Source organism: Carlito syrichta, unplaced genomic scaffold, assembly GCF_000164805.1.
Source record: "Carlito syrichta isolate Samal-C Ts95f unplaced genomic scaffold, Tarsius_syrichta-2.0.1 Scaffold308238, whole genome shotgun sequence".
Lineage (NCBI taxonomy): Eukaryota > Metazoa > Chordata > Mammalia > Primates > Tarsiidae > Carlito > Carlito syrichta.
Genome location: NW_007252334.1, coordinates 591,813 through 615,231, shown reverse-complemented (window position 1 = coordinate 615,231; position 23,419 = coordinate 591,813). Strand labels below are relative to the sequence as shown.

Sequence of the window (23,419 nt, the reverse complement as noted above, 5' to 3'; positions counted from 1 at the left end):
TCTTGAACCCGCGGGTTCAGGCAATCCACTCGCCTCGGCCTCCCAAAGTGCTGGGATTACAGGCTGAGCCCCGAGCTTGGCCTTTTATCCTTTTTCTCTGAGCTTTTTCCTATTTAAACATTTTTGTTTGTTAACTTTTTAAACTTTTGTGTTAAAAACAAAAGCGCAGACCCACCTACAAGCCTGGGCCCACACAGGTCAGGATCCTCGATATCACTGTCTTCCATCTCTACATCTTGTTCCACTGGAAGGTCTCAGGGCAGTCACAGCTCCATTCTAATCTTATGGGACCACTGTAGTAAAGGCAGTCCTCATCGACCCCAATGTCATCCTGTAGCGTATGACCATATTACCATGGATTGAATGTGTCCCCTCCAAAATTCAGTGGTGTAAGAGGTGATTAGGCCATGAGCGTGCCTCCCTTGTGGATGGGATTAAGGCCCGTAAAGGAGAGGCTTCCCACAGCGTTCCCTTCTGTCCTGCACCACGTGAGGACACAGCACTCTTCCCTCTGGGGGACACAGCATTAAGGTCCCATCGTGGAGCAGAGAGCAGCCTCCCCAGACAACTGAACCTGCTGGCACCTTGATCTTGGACTTCCCAGCCTCAAGAACTGAGAAAATAAATTTCTTTTTTTTTTTTTTTTTTTGAGTTGGAATCACCCAGACTGGAATGCAGGGGCACCATCACAGCAACAGCAGCTTCAACCTGTTGGGCTCAGGTGAACCTTCACCTCAGTCTTCCAAGTAGCTGGAAATACAGGTGTGTACAACCACACCTGCCTAATTTTTTAGTTTAATTTTTTACTTAATGAGGAGGTCTTGTCAGGTTGCCCAGGCTGGTCTCGAACCCCTGGGCTCAGGCAGTCCTCTCACCTCCGCCTCCCAAAGTGCTGGGATTATGGGCATGAGCTACCGTACCCAGCCAAATTTCTATTCTTCATAAAGTATCCAGTCTGAGATAATTTTGTTGTAGCTGCACAGAAAGATGAAGACATACGCGTCTGTGTTACTGAAATTCACCAGTTGTTTGCATTTTGTTCCATTTGCTTTATAATTCACTCTCCATGTGTATAAATACATACCCACACACATTTACACCTAACACTTTTATCCTCATCTGCATTTATATATGCACACTTATACACACACCATTTTTTCCCTGACCTATTTTAGAGTACATTGGTAACACCACGTCCCTTTGCTGCCTGAGTACCTCAATGTGTTATCTCGAAGAACAAGGACACCCTCACACACACTCAGAGAACCTTTCTAATCACACTGTGCTTTGATTGCACCTTTCTCCATGTGTAGTTTTAAGCTGGTTATGTGGGTACACATTTTTATTACATTTTAGGACTAATCTATAGTGACTTTTCCCTATGATGCAAAGAAGTGGAAAGCATTTTAGATTTTCAAGCCAATAGAGTATTCTTTCTTGAGCTGGGCATGGTGGTTCATGCTTGTAATCCCAGCACTTTGGGAGGCTGAGGTAGGAGGATTGCTTGAACCTAGGAGTTCAAGACCAGCCTGGGCAACATAGCGAGACCTCATCTCTACAAAAATACCAAAAAATAAGCGGGGCATGGTGACACATACTTGTAGTCCCAGCTACTTGGGAGACTGAGGTGGAAGGATTGCCTTAGCTCAGGAGGTTGAGGCTGCGGTGAGCCATGATCATGCCACTATACTCCAGCCTGGGCAACAGAGTGATAGTCCAACTCAAAAAAACATAAAAACAAAACTCTTTCTTGGACCTACAGCTTTTTCCCACTCTGGCCTTTTCTGGAATATTGCTGAGCTTCTTGGATGGGATTACTTGTAGAGCAAGAAGGGGGCAAGAGGAGCCAGCACCCTTCCTTAATGCTGAGTGTGTGTTCAGAGCCCATGGAGGCAATGGAAGTGAATTCAGTCTACTTTCTGCCCACAAGAAACCTGATGCAGTTTAATAAACATTTGTGGAGCTTCCTACGCTGTATCTGCTGTGCTACCAGCCCTGGGTCTACATTCCATGTTTCTGCCCTGAGCGAGTGCAGTGGCCTCTGCTGGTCCCTTCTCCAGCTCCAGACCAGGTCGTCTGCTGCTGCTGGCTCGATTATTTCTGAAGTGCCTCGTCAGTGTGTCACTGCCAAGCCAGACTCTTTTCCTATCCTTTGTTGCCTATCAGACCAAGGCAGCTTGGCATCTGGTCCTGTCAGGTCTTGCCATCTGTTTTTTTTTTTTAAACCCATGATTTACCTATATATTCCCTGCATTCCAGCCCATCTTGCTACTGTGCACGGTTTCCAGAATTCTTGAAGTTTTCTGCTCTTTGCTTTTGCTTAAACTGTTGCTATTCTCTGAAAATGCCAGCTCACCTAATTTCTTTTCCTCTTTCCAGATCCATTTCCAATGCTACCTGTCTCATGAAACCTTTTGTGAAATTCTTACGTCAGTAAGAGCTTTACCTCATTTAAAGCTGTCTATCATTTCAGGTCAGGAGCTGTGGCTCACATGTGCAATCCCAACAGTTTGGGAGGCTGAGATGGGAGGATAACTTGAAGCCAGGAGTTTGAAACCAGTCTGGGCAGCCAAGTCAGACCCCATGTCTACAAAATATTAAAGGCTAGCTGGGTCTGGTGGCCTGTGTCTGTGGTCCCAGCTACTTAGGGGGCCAGGTGGGAGGACCACTTGATCCCAGGAGGTCGAGGCTGCAGCAAACTCCAGTCCAGACAACAAAACATGATCCTGCCTAAAACTCTTTTTTTTAAAGAAGCTATCATTTCATATCTCTTTTTAATCACTGATGGATTGTGTGCCTGATGCTTTATGTGTATGCCTTTACCCTTCTCATAGTCCTCCCTGCTCTTAATCACATTACACATTCTCAGAAGGTTACATTCATCCTTCTTTCTGTTTTTCCTCTTTTCTCATGCTCTAGAAAGAATACCTCAGTAGGGCTGAAATACAGTTGAATTCTTTGCAGTGCAGGTTCTCCTGCACTGGCCCTCGATATTTGTAGGATTGAGCTTAATAAAGGTAAGAAGATCATTGAGTGGTTTTGTGAATTTACAGTTGAAATTTCTGGAGCTGTCTGGGAACATACTTGTATACTTATCATCAACTTAAACGACCTTATTTAAAAAAATTATATTTTAGCCAGGTGCAGAGAGGCTCCACGCCTATAATCCCAACACTTTGGGAGGCTGAGATGAGAGGATTGCCTGAGCCCATGGGTTGGAGACCAGCCTGGGCAGCTTGACAAGACCTTATCTCTACAATAAATAAAAAAAATTAGCCAGGTAAGGTGGTGCACGCCTGTAGTCTCAGCTAATTGAAAGGCTGAGGTGGAAGAATTGCATGAGCCCAGCAGGTCATGGCTGTGGTGGCCGAGAGCATGCCACTGCACTCCAGCCTGGACAACAGAGTGAGATTTTGACTCAAAAAAACCCAAAAACCAAAAAACAAACAAATAAAAATATATTTTAACTATCAACTTCATTAAAAAGGCAACTTCATTAAAACACACCTTAAGAATCTTTATGCAGATTCCTTCTGTTCTTTTCATTGAGCACATATGTACTTTTCTTTGGAGTCAGAATATATATGTGATATGCCCCCCCCCACTTAACACTTTCATGTGTGTATATGTATTTATTAAAGTAATTATTTTTAATGCTTCTATAGTCTCAGGAAGTTAGTTCTTAAAGAATAAATTTTCAGGCACATAGCAGTGATATTTTCTACCTAATCAGATAGTCTTATCATTTATTTATGTCTGTTTTCTGAGGATGGAGAGCCCTACATGAAATTCTTATCTTTAACGAGATGATTTATGTACAGACTCTTATCTTGCACTATCTCCCTGACCAGCCTCCATTCTTTGAAAAAACTGCTTTGCAGGATTTTCTTCCCCTAGGGTCTTTCAGATTCCTCAGTCAGTTTATTTGAAGTCTGAATTTGGGGATGGCTTTTAGCAGTTGGTAGTCTATGATGTGCTTAAGTGAAGAGACCTTTTGAGTCCTGGCTTTCCTTACTCTCTCGCGTGGCCATAAAGCATCCATTTTCTACCTCTTGACTATGTCTTAAAGGATATCAGCTGTTTAACCTTCTGTTGGAGTGAGTTACAGTCAGGGTATGGCGAAGGGAGAGTTGGGAAACAGGTTGGACAGAAAGTCAAGAAAGTTCAAGTCACCTATCTTTTCCTTGCCTTCCCAGATTGCTGAATCTGGTCTGGATAGTCTGACACATTGTCTTTTGACTTTACTATGTCTGTAAGACCTCAAGTTCTTAGTAATAAGCCTTGGTATAGGGTTCTACCAGTTAGGAAGGCTTTGGCTGCTAGAAACAAAAGACCCAGCTAAATGTACCATAAACGATAAGTCACATGACAGTTCCAAGGTTAATTCAGCAATTCAGTGATGGCATCAGAATCATGAGTTCTTTCCGTTGTTTTGCTCCACAATCCTCAGGATATTTGCTTGGTTCTTGGGCTAATATCTTACGGTGGCAAGGATGGCAGCTGGAGTTGCAGCACTGCAAGTAACTACGTCAACTCTTGCTTGAAAAGACAGGCATTTCCTCCAGTTTACCTCTTTTCATCTGCAAAGAAAAACCTTCCCAGGACTGCCCTGCTGACTTCTTGTCTTGTCTCATTGGCTGCAGCTGGGCCACATGGCCAGCCCTAACCCAATCAATCGCAGGCAAGGGAAATGGGATGCTCCCATTGGTTTATATCAGGCCCAATTTAGACTGGGGCTGAGTTGGGGCTGTTCTCTAAATTCATCATAGTCAGAGAATGTGAACCTAACAGTCAGTGGTCTGTTGACAAGGAGGGAGACCTCCAGGGGTGGCTCTCGGGAAAGCAACTAGGGATTTATTACTGTTTTTTTTTTTTTTTTTTTTTTAAAGGCTAGGTCTAGGCCTGCTGACTGCCTAAAACACAATCCTTTTATTCCTTGCCTTACTCAGTGGTGATATTCGGGTATTTTGAATCTCTGCATTTTTGGGTGTGTTGTCTTAAGCTTTAGAGATTCTTGAAACTTTAGGATATCTGCAAGAATTTTTTATGACTATGAAGCCACTTAATCATTTTACGCAAGGTGGAATGAGAGAGGGTCTCTCAGTGACCCAAAGTCATGATCATAGGGGGCGAACAAACTGCCTTCTCTTAGTTAACAACAGAATAATAACAAAAAAGATTCACTAGATAATGCGTACCTCTGCATAGTGTAGTTTTTTTATGGTGGAAGGTGACTCCAAGCAGAAAATTAAAAATAATGTGTATGCAAGTTTTTTGGGGAAGTTTTGGGAAAGCAAGCTTTTCTGTGAACTTGAGGATTTTCTCTTCTGAAACAAACTTTCCCATGAGGCCCTGCATAAAAAATTCTTCTTTTTCCTCTTATTCCTACCAGTTCATAAATCTGTTGAAAGAAAATTTTCATGCTCTGGATCTCTTATTTTTCTGGAGTCTCTTCAAGCGTTTGGAGCATGGACGCACACAGCCAGGCAGGGTGAGGTGGGGTGGGAGACGGGTTGACCTTTACCTCCAGGGCTCTTCCTCTCTACTTCCTGCCGGGAGATGGATGAGGAGCTGACAGAATCCCTTGCAGGTGTGCTGTGAGCCTGGCCTCACGGGTTGGGCTTCCCAGCGCCGCTGTCATTGAGGCCTGATGGGCCCAGACAACCCCGGGCTGCCCCTCCCGTGTGTGGGAAGGAGGGGATCTATGTCTTTTTCCTCAGCACACTTATTCTTATTTTTCTTTTATTTTAGAGTTGTGGGGGACATGTAAAGATTTATTACATAAAGTAAATTGCATGCAGTTGAGGTTTGGGCTTCTAGCGTGCCTTCCCTTCCCTTCCCCTGATGGTGGACCTGGTACCCAGCGTGTGGTTGTGAGCTCCTCTTCACTCCTCCCTCCCTCCTTTAGCAGTGTCCAGCCTGTCGTTCCCACCTTTGTGCTCATGTGACCAGCGATCAAGGCCTACTCATGAGTGAGATCGTGCGGTATTCAGTTCTTTGTTTCTGCCCACCCCAGTTATTATTATTACCTTTTCGTTGCCTGGTGCTGACGACAGTTTTGAAATGGATGCTTGGCAGATATTTTTGTTTTGTTCTGTTATTTCTTTTTGGATTGGAACTTACATTTTCACTGGCATCTAGAAAATACAGGAAGGCACATAGCAGAAAACAAAAGGTACCCATAATCTTACCACTTATAAATAGCTACTGCTAACATTTTGATCTATCTGTTTGCTGTCTTTTTTCTCATCTATCTCTGTGTCCCTCTCTCCCCTTTCTCTTTTCTTTCCCTTCTTTCTTCCTCCTCTCTCTTCTTCTCTCCCTCCCTTTCTTTTTCTTGCTGTACATAATTAGGATCGCACAGAATATAGATATAATCTTGTGTCCTCCTTACTGGGGTCAGACTGCTTGGGATTCAAATCCCAGCTTCTCTTCTAAGCAGTATGTGATCTTTCTGTGCCTCAGTTCCCCAATTTGTGAAATGGGCAGAAGGGAAGCTCTGAGGACCAATTGTAAAGCTCTCCAGAGTACTCAGTCCTTTGTCGATCGGTGTAGACATTCCTGGTGGACAGTCTCATGAATCTCAGAGATCACTCTGACACACCCTTCCCTGTGCTGTGAAGTAGAGCTGAAAACACTGGTTTCTGGCAAAGGAAAATAGCGTGTCATGAGTCGCTTACCCCAGTATGTGCCAAGCCTGGCAGCATGAACCTTTTGGGCAGGTGATTCTTTGTTTTGGGGCTGTTCTGTGCAGCGTAGGAGTCTGACAACTGGATGCTGGTATCCATCCCCCTTCAATGTTTCCAGACATCTGTAAATGTGCCCAGGAGGTGGGAGGACAAAGTCTCCTTGCGTTTTAAACCCTCGGTCTGGACCAGTCAGGGTTTACCACCTGGGACTGCCATAGTCCTGAACAAAACCGGTGGACTCCCAGGTGGATGAGCACCCCTGAAGGCCCGGGCTCGGACCACCGCCTTCCCAGTCTCTGAATATCTGTCATGTGTTGTGTTTGAAGGGTCCAAGGAGCAGGATCTAGCCATCCCAGATTCCAAGGAGATCCTGCCCATGAGTGTGTCACCATATCATATCCAGGGCCACTGCCTGCCCTTTCCTGACTCCTGTGGTCCCAGTGAGGAGTTAGGCGAGAGGATACACAGTGGGAAGGTCTCAGTGCCACCTCAAGTGGCATCCAAGGGGCTGAGCAGGGATGTGACCTGTTGCACAACGGGCTGCACAAAGGGCTTCTGCCCCAAGTCAAAGACCACTGGGTTTTTCTGGTCCTTGGCTTCCCATCAAGAAGGGTGCCTGGCCCAGTCCCCTCCTCAGCAGAGAGGGCGGAGCAGGAAGCCCCTACCTGGCCTGACTACTGAGCTTGTGGAAATGGCTGAGAGGGCAGAGGTCACTGAGGAGCTGTCAAATGGTTAATGCCACCGAGTCCAGAATGGCACCTCAAGACAGAAAATTGATCAGATCTAACTGAAGCGCTTCATAAATCTTGCAGCCTGAGGAGATGCAGGCTGTCTGGGTTGCTGACGCTTCCTTTGTCCCTGTTGTCCTGACCCTGGCTTGTGGTTCCAAGTGCCAGCCTCGAGCTTAGTGGTAGGGAGACAGTGGTGCAGCTGTTTCTAGATGGGAACCGGGGAGTTCCTCAGAGCCATGGACTGGCTGTCAAAGGGCAAATGTTTTCTTTTTTTTTTTTGAGTTAGGGTCTCACTCTGTTGCTTAGGCTGGAGGGCAGTGGCATGTTCATGGCTCACCGCAGCCTCAATCTCCTGGGCTTGGGCAATCCTCTTACTTCAGCCTCCCTAGTAGCTGGGACTATAGGTGTGCACCACCATGCTCAGCTAATTTTTTTGTTTTTTTGTAGAGAAGTCTCACTATGTTGCCCAGGCTGGTCTTGAACTTTTGGCTCAAGCAGGCCTCCTACCTCAGCTTCCCAAAGTGTTGTGATTACAGGCATGAGCCACCACACCTGGCTGCGTGGGTTTTCATTTTTTCCCAGCATGATCCAGAGTAGAATGTGTTCCGGGTTCCAGTGCTGGTTGGCTGGGACTCTCAGTCCTTCTGAAGGGATACTGGGTCATCAGTGCTCTATGACTCCTCTCTGCACACAGTTCACATTTTATGGTGGGCAGGAATCATTTTGAATTGAGAATCATCAGGTAGTGCAGGGCTAGGGTGTTGGTTTCCACTCACTGGCATGCAGCTTATTCCTGCACCCACACAGGACCAGGTTGTGAAGATGTTCGCTTGGAATCAGGGAATGAGAGAAATTGGGCACCATGGATTTATATGCAGCTGGGTGGCAGCACAGAGCTAAGAGGACCGGCTCTGGACTTGGGCCATGACTTTGCAAAGGGGACTTACCCTTTTTGTGCCTCAGTTTCCTCATCTGAAAATTAGGGCCAATAGAAACACTTACCTTGGGCGTGTCCTGAGGATTGAGTGGGTGGTAAGACCTGTATCTGGGCCATGGTTAGCCCTCAGTGGTTGGCAGTGGTAGTGGTGGTGTTGGAATTGTTGACAACATGCCACTGGCCTGGGCCATAAGCCTTTCAAGACCCTACCCTTCTGTGTACTGTCTACAGAGGGCAGACTGCCTCTGAGGATGTGAAAGCTGTGTTGAGCTTCCTGATGCAATGGTGACTACTAGCATCCAGCCAGAAAATATGGTCATTTGAGATTCTGGTCTAAATTTTGACTTGGAATTCTGGACTCAGCCTTTTGGGTTCTGGCTACCTCCCATCTTCACACTCTCAGGCAACAGAGCATTAAATGTTTTCATCTCTTTGCCTTGGGACTAACCCCTGAATTTTATAGGCTCCTAGAAAATACCACAGCGAGTTATAAAATGTCCACCCAGGCTGGGCTTGGTGGCTCAGCCTGTAATCCCAGCACTTTGGGAGGCCGAGGTGAGTGGATTGCCTGAGCCCACAGGTTTGAGACCAGTCCGGGCAACTTGACGAGACCTCGTCTCTACAATAAATCAAAAATTAGCCGGTCAGGGTAGCACATGCCTGTGGTTCTGGCTACTTGGAAGGTTGAGGTGGAAGGATTGCTGGAGTCCAGCAAGTCGACGATGGGGTGACTGGGAGCATGCCACTGCACTCCAGCCTAGGCAACAGAGTGAGACTCCAACTCAAAAAAAAAAAATAATAATACAATTAAATTAAATTAAATGTCCACCCAACAGCACGGCCTCTGGTTTGGAATCATTGCACGTTCTCTATTGTAAGAGGTGTGAGGATGAGTGGCCTCTGTCTGAGAAACACCTGGGGCTATGTTCCTGGGACCACTGGAATGTGTATGAGCTGCATTCCTGGCTTCTGGGAAGGCAACGTGTGACACTCCAGAATTACTCTTCATTCTCTATTCCTCTGTGGATTTATTATTCCACAACTGGTGCTTGTCTTAGTCTGTTTTCTGCTGCTCTGACAGAAAGCCACTGACTGGGTAATTTTTTATTTTTTGAGTCAAAGTCTAACTCTGTTACTCAGACTGGACACAATCATGGCTACTGCAGCCTTGACCTGCTGGGCTCAGGCAATCCTGCCTCAGCCTTCCAAGTAGCTGGGACTACAGGTGTGCATCATCATGCCTGGCTAACTTTTTGACTTATTGTAGTTAGAGATCTCACTTTATTTAGTTGAGGTCTCACTCTGTTGCCCAGGCTGGAATGCAGTGGCACAATCATAGCTCACACAACCTTACCATGTTGCCCAGGCTGGTCTCGAACTCCTGGGCACAGGGAATCCTCTCTCCTTGCCCTCCCAAAGTGCTGGGATTACAGGCATGAGACAGCACACCTGACCACAGACTGGGTAATTTATAAATTTAAAATTTATTTGTCTCATAGTCTAGAGGCTGGGAAGTCCAAGAGCGTGGCGCTGGCTTCTGGTGAGTATCATGCCTTACAGAAAGGCGGAAGACAGTGAGCACAGGAGACAGAGAACATGGGCTGAACTCATCTTTTTTATTAGGAACCCACTTCTGCAATAATGGCATTAATCCCTCATGACCTACCCACCTATTAGTGGCCCTACCTTTATAATACTGCTGTTGCATTGGAGATTAAGTTTCTAACACAGGCACTTTGGGGGGACACATTCAAACCGTAGCAGCAGTGGTGTTCCCAAAGGCAGCCTTCATGACCTATACTGTATACCTCACCACTTGTGGTCTTGTCTCTGTTTTGTGGAAGCAATGTGACCCAGAGGCTCTCTTGGAGTACCCCTTTCCCAGCTGTCTTAGGCCATTTGGGATGCTATAACAAAATACCAGAAACTGGGTAGCTAATAAATAGCAAATTAATTTCTCCAGTTCTAGGGGCTGTGAAGTCCGAGATCAAGGCACCAGCAAATTCTGCATCTGATGAGGGCCTGCTTTCTGGTTCATGGATGGTACTTTCTTTTTTAAATTTATTTTGATTTTTGAGTCAGAGTCTTACTCTGTTTCCCAGGCTGGAGTGCAGTGGCATGATCACAACAATCACAGCTCACAGCAGCCTTGACTTCCTGGGCTCAGTCAGTCCTTCTGCCTCAGCCTCCCCAGTAGCTAGGACTATAGGTGTGTGTCATTACACCCTGCTAATTTTTTTTGACTTTTTGTAGAGTCAAGGTCTTGCTATGTTGCCCAAGCTGGTCTTGAACTCCTGGACTCAAGGAGTCCTCCTCCCTTGCCCTTCCAAAGTGCTGGGATTACAGGTATGAGCCTCTGCTCCTGGCCTGAAGCTTCTATTTAAGTAAGGTTCCTGCCCAGGAGATGAGCTAGGTTTGGAGGTCACCCACAGTGCCATTTCCATGGTGTTAATTTAACCAGCAAGTATTGACATGGTGATGTATTGAGCTCATACCTGTGGGTATGTGACCTCAGATGGAACAGGGGACAAAGTAGACACAGACCCCATCCTGGTGGCCTCTTTGTGGAGTCCTGTGGGGGACATGAAGAGTGACAGTTAGTTGGAGTACAGAGCTTTTAGTGGGTGTCTTTGGATGTTCAAGCTGCTATCACAGAATATCGTAGACTGGTGACTTATAAACAACACAATTCTGATTAGCTGGGCGTGGTGGCACATGCCTTCCCAGCTTCTCAGGAACCTGAGGTGGGAGGACTGCTGGAGCCTAGGAGGTTGAGGCTGTGTGAGCTTTGATTGTGCCATTGCACTCCAGCCTGGGCAACAGAATGAGACTTCGACTAAAAACGGAAAACAAACAAACAAACAAACTGAAAACAACAACAGCACAGCTCTGGTGACTGGGAAGTCCAAGGTCGGGGTGGTTTGTCTGGTGCGGATCTGCTTCCTGATTCATAGACAGCCAACTTTTGCTGTTGCCTCGCTTGGTGGAAGGGTGAGGGAGTTCTCTGGGTTCTCCTAAAAGAACCCTAATCCCACCCATGAGGGCTCCACTGCATGACCAATCACCCCTCAACGGCCCTACATCCAAATGCCATCACTTTGGAGGTGAGACTTTGAACATATGAATTTTGTGGGCACCCAAATATTCAGTCTATCGTAGTGTCTTTTCTGCTTCCTTTTCAGCAATGATCCATGATCACTATACCCTGGTTCACTCCCTTTTTCGAGGCGGCCTTGGATCTGTTCAGGAGTTCTCAGAGACTCTGTTTTCTCACCAGGTGGGGACAAGGGACATTGTCTCTGGTGCCACGTGCAAACTTGTCAGGCTGCTCATGAAGGGAGGGCCTCTTGTGATGTCCGCTTGGTGGACGACAGTGTCTCCTTCTCTTGACTTTGCCATGCTCTCGCGCGCTCCTGCCCTGCTCCTGTGTGTAACAACTAGTTTTGGCCCTCTGGGATCCTCTGGTTGTCCCGAAATGAATGGGAGCGACTGGCAATAGCAGCAGCTGTTTCTACTCTTAGAAATTCACATAGCAAGAAATGAGTTGCACCATGTTGAAACTGTGACATGTGTTTGAAAATAAAGTTTTAATTAGAAGGAGCATTTCTCAGCCTCAACCTGGTGCTGGCTGTCTTAACATTGAGACTAAAATAAACTGGCTCCAACTTCTTGGCACAAGACCCAGTCTGTCTTTTACGCACTGAATCTTTCGGGTGGAAGCGTGGGGTGCGGTTGTGTATGTATCTTTTCAAGACCTCAGATTTCATAAAACAAAGGAGAGGGAGGGAGGGTGTTTGATCCCAGGGTGGTGAGGACTGCAGTGCTATTTGCTTTGAGTTCTGTTGGTTTTAGTCTGCTTATGTTCTCTTGTGTTTATAAAATATTTCTTTCTTTCTAGACAGAAGTCTGAAGACTTAAAGGAAGGAGCCAGGAGAGGCGGCCTGGCTTGGTGTGACATGGCCATTGTTGCCAGATACACCTGGGTTCATGTCCATAATTTACTAGCTGTGTGGCCTGGGGAAGATTACTTAGTATCTGAGCCTCTGTATCCACATCTGCAGAATGGGTACAACACCCTCATTGCCAATCTGACAATGATAATTATAGTTTATATATGCACAGTCCTGGCACAGTAGCTGGGCAATGAGTAGTATCCATTTTTCTTATAATCTAATGGTTAGGACAGTCCGTATGTTGCTTTGGGTCACTGCCAAGGGCTCCCACGATGTTTTCAGCGTTAGGATGGCCTTGACTGGGGATGCTTCTGGTTTAGTCGAGGACTGGCATGCTTAAAATTCACTTCACCAGCTGCACATGGGCAGGCAGGTGGGCGTGTCCCCGAATGTCAGCTTGCATGTTGCATCACCCTTCTGTTGTGCTTCTGGCTCCCACTCTGCTCTCTCCTCCCACTAGAAGCCATCACCAGACAGAAACAAAACAAACTAGCACAGCCTCGGAACTGAAAAAAGAAGCCCTTTCTTGGTTTCCCTCATGCCTAGCTGATTTAGCACAGGTGACAAGAAGGTTCCATCTTTAGGTTCATGTGCAAGACAGAATTTCTGGTCAAGATGTGTGTGATGATAAGAAATAAATTAATATATTTGGTCTTTGTTCCAGTTCCTGGCACACAGTTCCTAAAACTCTTGGACTCTCTTGAGTGATGGGATGTCTTTCTTTTGAACGGTAATGAGGTGATTGGCAGCTGGGGACTTTGATAAGCTTCTGGATTGTTAAGCTTCCAAATTGAGCAGCTTCCGGATTGATCAGCTTCCAGATGAGTGCTGGTCTCCAGAAGAACCAAACCATGTGACTAGAGGGTTGAAGCTTAGAGCTCTACCTTCCCATTCTGGGGTTGGAGATTGGGTCAGTCACCAGTGGCCCGTGATTTACTCAGTCATGCCACAAGATCTCTAAACAATGGGCTTCAGAGAGCTTTTGGATTGGTGAATGCATGTTGGGTCCTAGGAGTTGGGAGCTTGATGCCCTTCCCTAGACCTTGCCTTGTGTACCTGGAATATTTGTCTGGTCCCAAGTTGTATCCCTTTATAATAAATAGTAAGTCAAGTCTTTTCCTGAGTTCTGTGAGTTCTTCTAGTAAGTTATTGAATCTGGGGAGAAGGTCATGGGAACTTCAGAATTGGTAGTTGGTCAAGTAGAAGTGTGGTGACCCCATTTGTAGCTGGCAGCTGACGTGGGGGCAGTCTTTTGGGATTGAACCCGTAACCTGTGGGGTTCGTGCTAACTCTGGGAGTTAACATCAGATTTGAATAAATTGTAGGATCCCCAGTTGGTGCCCAGAATGTTGGAGTACTGGTTGGCATGAGGAAAAATCCCGTACATTTGATGCCAGAAGTGTTGAGAGTAAAAAACATCGATCATGTGGGACGGGTCCCCAAGACGGAGCTGTGGCTCAGTTTGGAGGTGTTGAGAGCACCGTTGGCATTTGTGTTAAGTCTTTTTGTTTGTTTGTTTTTGTTTTTTGAGTTGGAGTCTCACTCTGTCACCCAGGCTGCAGTGCAGTGGCGGCAGTGCAGTGGCACGCTCACTGCCACTGCAGCACTGACCTTGTGGGCTTAAGTGATCCTTCTGCCTCAGCCTTCCAAGTAGCTGGAACCATAGGCATGTGCCACCACACCTGGCTAATTTTTTTTGATTTATTGTAGAGACGAGGTCTCGCCAAGTTGCCCAGTCTGGTCGCAAACCTGTGGGCTCAGACAATCCTCTTGCCTCCACCTCCCAAAGTGCTGAGATTACAGGCATGAGGCACAGTGCCCGGTTTAAGTCTTGTTGTTAAATGAGAAGGACGTGGATGCTCATTCAAACTCACTTTCTTTTTAATGCAGGGATTCCTTTTATAATGTCCCTGAGTGAGGGTCCTCTTTCTGTCCCCCCTCCCCCACCATACTTCTGGTAATCAGAATTCTAGCACAAAGCTGCTCCTTTCTGTTTCCTGAAACTTCTCTAATTTTGACTTCTATTGAGTTGCATCCTTCCAGTGATTCTACCAACTGGCCTAAAAAGCCCAGAGGCATTTTCAGGTCCTTGCTGTGTCCTCCCTGTATCTCTGTTTTCAGGTTAAAAGTTGCCTTTCTTCCAACTGTCATTCCTTGGACTCTGTTTTTAGACCACACAGGTTCCTTGGTGCTTTTTTTCCTGGGTTGTTCTCCAGATTGTCAAAGACCCCCTTGAAATGTGTTTAGTTTCCTATAAGTGATCCCCAATACTCCAGCTGTGCTTTGGTCATTCACCTCCCTTTTTCTAGATCCATTCTTAGCACTTAAACCATTTTTTTTTGAGTCAGAGTCTCACTCCATCGCCCAGACTGGAGTACAATGGCATGCTCATGGTCACCCAAGTGTCGACCTGCTGGGCTCTGGTGATTCCTCTGCCTCAGCCTTCCAAGTAGCCGGAACTACAGGCATGCTCTACCATGCCCAGCTAATTTTTTATTTATTGTAGAGATGAGGTCTCACCAATTTCCCTGGGCTGGTCTTGAACCCACGGGCTCAGGCAGTTCACTGGCCTCAGCCTCCTAAAGTGCTAGGATTACAGGCTGAGCCACTAAGCCTGGCCTAAAGCATTTTTCTTCTTTCCTTTTTCCCCTTTTTACAACCACATGGCAGCCTTGTCTCCCTTAGTTTTCAGCCAGCTAGAGATTGTGGAGTCACGTTGGGACTGGTCTTCTCAACCCATTCTTGCGTTGATTATATTTCAACTTATGTACAGAAGTTGATATAGATCTAGGTGAAAGTGTATTACCAGTGTGTCTAGATTTTCCGTTGCCTCGATCAGGTAAGTTAATGAATCAGTAGCAAGGGTGCTCTTCTGTTCCATAGTGTGGACTCAGGATAGTTTCTTTTCATTGTTGTTGAGTTGGGGTTTCTCCCAGACTGGAGTACAGTGGCACAATCATGGCTCACTGCAGCCTTGACCTCCTGGGCTCAGGTGATCCTCCTGTCTCAGACTTCTGAGTAGCTGGGACTATAGATGTGCGTTACCATGCCTGGCTAATTGTTTTTAATTTTGTAGAGATATGATCTTGCTGTTTCCCAGGCCTTACTATGTTTCTTTCCCACACTGGTTTCAAACTCCTGGGCTCAAGCATTCTTCCTGTCTCGGCCTCCCAAAGTGCTGGAGTTACAGGTGTGAACCATTCATCCATCTGGGATAGTTTTTTTCTTTCTTTCTTTTTTTTCTTTTTTTTTGAGTTGGAGTCTCACTCTGTTGCCCAGGCTGGAGTGCAGTGGCACACTCTTGGCCACTGCAGCCTTGACCTGCTGGACTCCAGGGATCCTTCTGCCTCAGCCTTCCAAGTAGCTGGGACTACAGGTATACGCTACCATGCCTGGCTAATTTCTGACATATTGCAGAGACGAGGTCTCACCAATTTGCCCAGGCTGGTCTCGAACCCCTGGAGGCAGTGCTCTCTCCTTGGCCTTCCAAAGTGCTGGGATTATAGGCGTGAGCCACCGCACCTGACTGGGATAGTTTCTTAGGAAGAGATAAGCCTACACACCGGCAAACATTGCCCATTTCCAAGTAGCTTCCGGATATGTAGGACTGACCTTGAACCAGGATATTTAATAAGCCTGGCATACTTGGGTTTCTCCCCATTGTGGAAAAGCTGTTTCTGTGTGCCAGTTTAAAAGGTGATGGAGCACCATTTGCCTTGGAAGAGCCCTGGCCTAATTAGGATTATTAGCGCCTACTATAATAGTAACTAACTGAACTTGTCTTCCCATCCCACAGAAGACACTTTGAAAGAAACCAAAGACATGCATCCTTCCTCTTCCTCTTCTTGTTGAATACCTGACCTGCTATAGTAAGTCAGAGTAGTGATTTTTATTGAAGGAATGTAGGATTTTCTGTCAGAGGGCCTGGGTTGGGCTCTTCTACCCAATAGGCCTTTACCGTGGCCAAGACAGCAAACCCTCAGGAGCCCCTGTGCTTGTGCGTGGGCGGGGATGTTCTGAGAGTGTAGTGATGGAACTAAGTGAGTGAGGATCACTGTAGGGGTGTGAAGGGTGATAATTAATCACCTCTTTCTCCTCCCAGAATTTAGAGACAGTTGATGCCTTTTACACAAAATTCAGACAGATGGAAGTGAAAGTATCAGTGTTATTACAGATAAGCTGGTTGGAGAATAGGCTTAAAAGTGAGGACCAGGCGGGCTTGCTCCCTGCTCCTCCCCACTCACAGGGCTGGCCAACTTTGGCAACAGGGCAGAGCAGGAAAAGGTGAGTGTAATGCAGTAACCTCAGGTCTGAGAGGACTTTCATGTAATGCTTACCTCTTCCAAAGTAGTCACCCTGGACTTCTGGCAGGGAAGGACATTGGTTTATTAGAACTTACGGGTGGCACCGATGGTGACTGGCCGGTGAAGAATCTGTGCTTGGGGACAGTACAGCAAGCAGTTTTATAATTAAGCAAGTTAATAAATCATCAAGTTAATTCAAATTGCTAAACGATGTTTACAGTTAGATTAATGAAGGGTGACATCTACATCGCTTTCAGCCTTGCTGGATGACTCATTACTGGGAATATACACATCCTTCAGAGACTAACCTTGGCCAGAGGCCACTCCCTAAGGGAGGGAGAAGAAAGAAGCCAGGTATAGACAGTGTATGTCTGGGCAGTACCTTACAGTGAGTCCAGAGGATGGTCAGCTCCCAGAAGAGAAAGCCCATCCCTCAGTATCTTCTCCCAACCTCACCAACCTGGAGAGTCCGTGTCCTCCCTGGTTGGAATGAGTTAGTAGATGCTGAGAGAGAGGTTGTAGTCACTTGCTAGGGCTGTCGTAACAAAATGCCATAAACCAGGTGGCTTAAACCATAGGAACTTATTGTCTCACAGTACTGGGGGCCATAGATCCAAGGTCAAGGTGTCAACAGGTCAAGGCTATCTTCTCCTGACAGCAACGAGGGAGGGTCTGTCCCATGCCTATCCCCTAGCTTTGGGTATTTTGCTGGCCCTCTTTGGGATGCCTTGGCTGGTAGATGCTTCACCTCAATCTATGCTTTCATCTTCACCAGGCGTTCTCCCTGTGTGCCTGTCTGTGTCTAAATTTCCCTTTTTTATAAGGACACCAGTCATATTAAATTAGGAACCCGCCCTACTTCAGAATGACCTCATCTTAATTAATTAAATCTGCAAGGACTCTGTTTCCAAATGAGGTCACATACTGAGGTACTGGGGGTTAGGCGTCCAATATGAATTTTTATGGGGACACAATTCAACCTGTAACAGAAGAATAGTTTTTTTCTCCTATGTATTTCCTTCCAAAAGTGTGGAGAAAATTTCCTGTCCTCAGTACGAATAGGTATTAGCAACCAGTTCATGCTCAGTAGTTTCCTTCTGTTATGGACTGAATTTCCTCGTCCCAATTCATATGTTGAAGGCTCAATTCCCCATATGACTATATTTGGAGATAGAGCCTTTAAGGTTAAATAAAGTCATAAGGGTGTCAGTCCAATAGGGCTGGTGTCCTTATAAGAAGTAGAAGAAGGCCAGGCATGGTGGTTCATACCTGTAATCCCACCCAACATTTTGGGAAGCCGAGGCAGGAGGATTGTGTGAGTACAGGGATTCAAGACCAGCCTGGGCAACATAGTGAGACCTTGTCTCTATAAACAAACAAACAAACTAATTAATTAATAAAGGAAGGGACTCCAGACATGCTCTCCATCTCTCTCTTTGAGTGTGTCTAGGCAAAAGGCCATGTGAGGACACAGAAAGACAGAGGCTATCCACAGCCAGGAGGAAAGGCCTTAGCAGAAAACCAGACAGCACCTCTGTCATGGACTTCTAACCTCCAGGACTGTGAGAAAATACACTTCTGTTGTTTAAGCCACCTAGTCTGTGGTATCTTGTTGCGGCAGCCTGAGGAGACTAAGACACTCTCCTCCCTTCCTGCCAAAGGTAATAGATGTGTGTGACTCTGTGTATACACCGTGTGCGTGTCACGTTGGCTGCTACTGAGGTCAGGAATGCAGTGCCTCCCTTTACTGTGGCACAAGGTAGAGTGGTGGCCTCTTCTCTCTGCTCTTCTAAGATTTCCTTCTTTATTTAATAGATTGGGTAGCACTGAGGATGAGAAGGCTTAAACGGTTTGCCCTAGGCCACTTAGTGGATTAGGCAGAAGAGCCTGAGGGTGTGTATCCTAGGACTCCCTTGGGTACATCCAGGACAAATAAATTTAATTCCTTATTTAAAAATGCAATTTGTAGTGACATGTGGATGTCATTGAGTAGTAAAGAAATGAAACAAAGTGGGTCAGTAACCCACAGCACCGTTTTGTGACAGATGTAGGTGAACTGATTTAATGGAAATCCACAGTCCAAGGGACAGTGGGCATGAAAGGCTTAAGCCCTTGAAGGATCTCTTGCAACCCAACGATGACCAGGATAGAGTAAGTGCGGCTCTTGTAGGCCAGACCTTTTATCAGCCAACGTTTTTGCTCTGCCTTGCAGCTAAAACCATTGCTTTAATTTAAATTCTGTTGACTGGATGGAGACTCTATGCCTGTCTTTGTGCTGAGCACGAAATACCAAGTGCTAAAACACATAGTTGCTGTCCTGACTTAGCTGAGGATTCAGTGGGACTGGCTAAATGGTCAATGACCACACTGTCTTGTAGGTGTTCCCTAGGAGGGCAGAAGGAGGTGTTTCCTGCATGCTTGGAGAGGACGTGTAGGGGCATCTCAGATGGCGGGCAGGCTTCAGGTGTGGGTTTTCTGAAAGAGGTGATGCTTTTGGACAAGGAGTTTAATTGGGGAATGGGGTTTCTGGCAGGGAAAATATTAAGTGTATCAATGTGGAGATATGAGGAACAGCCCACTTGGAGGACTTTATATATTTATAGGTATTATCCCTGTGTCTCCATTCTCTGCTTCTTAGCCTTGTTTTTGCTTTCTGTCAGTGGTGTGCCGGGAAATTGGCTTCCCAGAATGAAGAAAAAGGCTTATTTTGTAGTGTTTTTTTCTATTTCCATGGTGTGAATTTTCCCAACGTGGTCTATTCCAAGCTATCAATGTGATGTCAACTGGTCCACAGAATTCCTAAAACCATAACAATTGGCCACAAACCTGTTCAGTCCCATAGCAGCAGACTGACACTGTCCGTTCATCTGTGTGTCTGTCCGTCTATCTATCCAGCCACCCTCCATCCATCCATCTGTTCATCCATCGTCCACCATCCATTCATCCATTTATCCATCCACCCACACACAGTTTTAAAGTAATATGATGTAAATCATCTTACAGATTTTGGAATTCCTTTATCAAAGTCTCTCATTTTATTATTTATGTGTTTATGTGTTTATTTAGAGTCAGAGTCTCACTCTGCTGCCCAGGCTGGAGTGCAGTGGCAAGATCAAGGCTCACTGCAGCCTCTACCTCCTAGGCTCAGGTGATCCTTCTACCTCGGCCTCCCGAGTAGCTGAAGCACTCTCATTTTCTAGACAAGAAAACTGATGTCTAGAGAGGGGAAGTGACATTCTTTTTCTTTTTACTAGCACAAACACATTTATTTATTAACCACAGGGATGATCAACACTTTGAAATAGTTGTATGTTCAGTGTTTGTGATAAAGGTAACTGAACATAGTAACGAAGATAAAAAAGAAGCATTATGAAGATTTGCTCATTGAACTGAGCTTGTTCATTCTCATAGCTAATTCCTGCCCGAAGTGATGATGGAATTTTTATTCTACTTTTTCATAAACCCGAGTACAGGTGACATCGTTCGTGACAAGTCCACCACTAATTTCTCGTCTTTCAGTTTTCTTGTTATTGTGCTTTCCTTCCCATTCCACTCCTCATGTTGAACCAATGCGTCATCTATAAAGTTGCAGGTGGTCTGAGTTTTTCTGCCATCAGCCGTAGTTTCTTCAAACTTCTCTCCCAGGGTACAGGAAAACTGTGTTGTTTTCTAAGTGCTCTTGGTTTTTATGGTGAAGTTTTTGCCGTCACAAGTGATGACACAATCTGACTTGGCCATTGCACCCATTTTTTGCAGAGCTAATCCCACTCCTAGCTCCTTCATGTATTCATCAAAGCCTTTGCTGTCCACTAGGTGCCATCTTCCGACCAGCTGCTGAATGGTGGCCATGGGGGGCACGGGAGGGCATGCAGAGCGAGTAGCACGGGGTTCAGCATGGGGTGTGTGTTATGCCGGGAAGTGACATTCTTAAGGTCTATTTGTTGAACTGAGATTAGCACTGTGGTCTCCAGGATTCAACTAAAGAAAACAACCTCTAATAAGTCTTTGCAATTCTTGAGTTGGAACAGTGTAGAATCCAAGGTGTTTGCACCGCAGTTGTGACAGCCCGAATGCGCATGGAGGTGTTTTTGTTGTTCCTTGTCATAGTCGTTGCTGGTTCCCAGCAGGCTCACAATTTCCTTCATAGGTGGTTAAAAATGTCTCTGTTGAAGTGACATTCTTCTCTTAGTGTGTAGCAGTGGGATTCAGAATCTGTTTTGGCAGTTGGTCCCTGTTATTTATTTAGTCTGGTGTCTCTGGATTTCATTGATCTCTTTTTTTGCATGATATAGATATTTTTCCTTTGGGACTCCAACTTAAGCCATCCATTTGTGATGCCAACTTACTGCCTCCTGGCCACCCATTCCTTGGACATACCTATGGGGTTGAAAAATTTCTTTCTTCTTTCTTGACCTCCTAGTAGTGTACCTTGGAGCGATTAATAATAGATGATGTTTTTGTTGATATTTAAATTGTTGTAAACTTGCGGGTAGGGGTGTGTGTGTGTGTGTGATTCTTACTATCTAAGAAGCTTTATTTTGAAATTGTGGACAAATTGGCTGATGAGTATAGAGGACTATTTTTTCCCTGGTAGTGTCTCTCTCTGTTGCCCAGGCTGGAGTGCAGTGGCATGAATCATGACTCATTGCAGCCTCAACCTTCTGGCCTCAGCCATCTTTCTGCCTCAGCCTTCCAAGCAGCTGGGGCTACAGGTGGTCACCACCATGCCTGGTTAATTTTTTTTTTTTGTAGGTCTCCTTATGTTTCCCAGGCTGGTAAACTCCTAGGCTCAAGCAGTATTCTTGCCTCAACCTCCCAAACTGCTGGTATTACAGGCGAGAGTCACTGTACCTGGCCGGACAACTGTTTAAAACTAGCTTCTATGCTGTAACATTGAGTGATAAAGCAAGTTGCCAGGATATATATTAGGATGTGGCTTTTGTCAAAAGCAAGCAAACAAACTACCTCTGGGGGCAGGTGAAAAATAAGGGTAGTCATGAATTGAAGAGAAAAACATTTACTTTTAACTTTATATATTTTTGTATTTATTTATTTAATGTTTTACTTTTTAATTATAAGTAGGTAATAAAGCAAATCCAGACTGAACAGAAAGCTTGGTTATATTTTAATAGGGCTCATCTGGGCATGGGTGATAAACTTTTTATTGTCTTCTCAAGACAATTTGCCATTTGCCCAATGTAAAGTTTACATGTGCCTAGTTTATAAATTGTCACTTAATAATTCCAGATACAATTAATTTTGGTTGCTAGAAAATTAAAATTGCATAGCGATTTAAACTTGCTCAAGAAGACTAGAAATCTAACCTTAAACATCACCGTGAGTTCTCCCTTCACCTAATAATTTTTCCCAGTTCTTTCCTAATGAAGTTAATCATCTGTGCATATGAACTATCTAGGCTGATCATCATTCCTGTCTCGCAGCAGTGATTCTGAGAACCTCCTGGCGATACTCTGTGAACTAAGATAGGGCCATTCTGTTTATTTAGTACTTCATCTTTTTTGAGTCGGAATCTGATCTCACTCTGGCCCAGGCTGGAGTACAATGGCACAATCACAGCTCACTACAGCCTCGACCTTCTGGGCTCAGGCGATCCTTCTGCCTCAGCCTCCTGAGTATCTAGAACTATAAGCATGCGTCACCACACCTGGTTAATTTTTTTGCTTTTTTGTAGAGATGAGGCTATGTTGCCCAGGTTGGGCTCAAGTAATTCTCTTGCCTCGACCTCCCAAAGTGCTGGGATTACAAGTGTGAGCCACTGCGCCCAGTGTCTTCTTTAGCGCTTTCTTGACTGGGAAATCTCAGCTGTCTTGGACACAGAGAATCATTAAACTTCACTTGCTTCCCAGGAATACCACTGTGCCATGATACCAGCCGTCCCACCTTCCCTTCTCTTTCCTCCTAAATGAGCTTTCATGCACTTGGCAGGTCCGTCTTCATCTTCAGGCTGTCCTCTCGTATTCCTCATTTCAAATGAGAAACAATGCATTTAGTTGCCTTTCCTGTGGCTCCACTCATTTGAAAAAGTAGGGAATGTATTGATATTGTATAAGAATTAGTCCAATCAGCTTGTACTAGTCTCAAATGGAAAAATAAATGGGACTTCTCATTCAGGTATTTGCCAGAAGATTGCCTCTCCCAACTGTTATAAAAAGAACTTTAGGAAATGTGTGAATTAGGCAAATGATGTGTTATTGATGCAAAGCACAATTATGATTATGCCTGTGGAGGAAAATGGTTTCTCTGTTTCATAGACTGTGGAAACCTCCCTCTTTTAAGTTATTAGATTGACCCTTGTGAATTGCCAAATTGAGCTTCCAAAAGGGCAGTTTCATCCAGTTCAACCCAAGATAGCTCGTTGCTGAGTAGTAAGGCATGGGAAATGTGTGTCTACATGAGGAAGGGACATTAGATGGACGTGCTCTGAGGAAGCTGGGCATTCTTTTTTTATTTGAACCTGTCTCTAATGGTTAGTGTTTACTTAGTTGACACTTGGATGTTGCTTCACTAGCTTTCAGAAAGTATCTAGAGCAAAATTGGTTGCCTAGCAACGTGTTCCAGCCCAGGAGGGTTGGAGAATGGGTCAGTGATTAACAATTATGTACAATCAAGTTTAAAAATGCATAGCAGCCTGCAACATTCATGCTCTGACCACCGGAAAGCATCAGCATTCTGCTGCCCTAGGTTTACGGCTATTGTAAGTGAGTTTATTGCAGTTGTGTTCTTGACCTCCTGGTGGCAATTAAGAAAAACTGTTCTGAACTGAAATAGGCTTATAGTGCCCCTC

The 23,419-nt window shown here is 45.4% G+C and overlaps 1 pseudogene; it reads right to left on the bottom strand.

Moving 5' to 3' along the window:
• Positions 1-20,056: 20,056 nt before the first annotated feature.
• Positions 20,057-20,463, bottom strand: LOC103267760 (annotated as a pseudogene).
• Between the last annotated feature and the right edge of the window lie 2,956 nt (positions 20,464-23,419).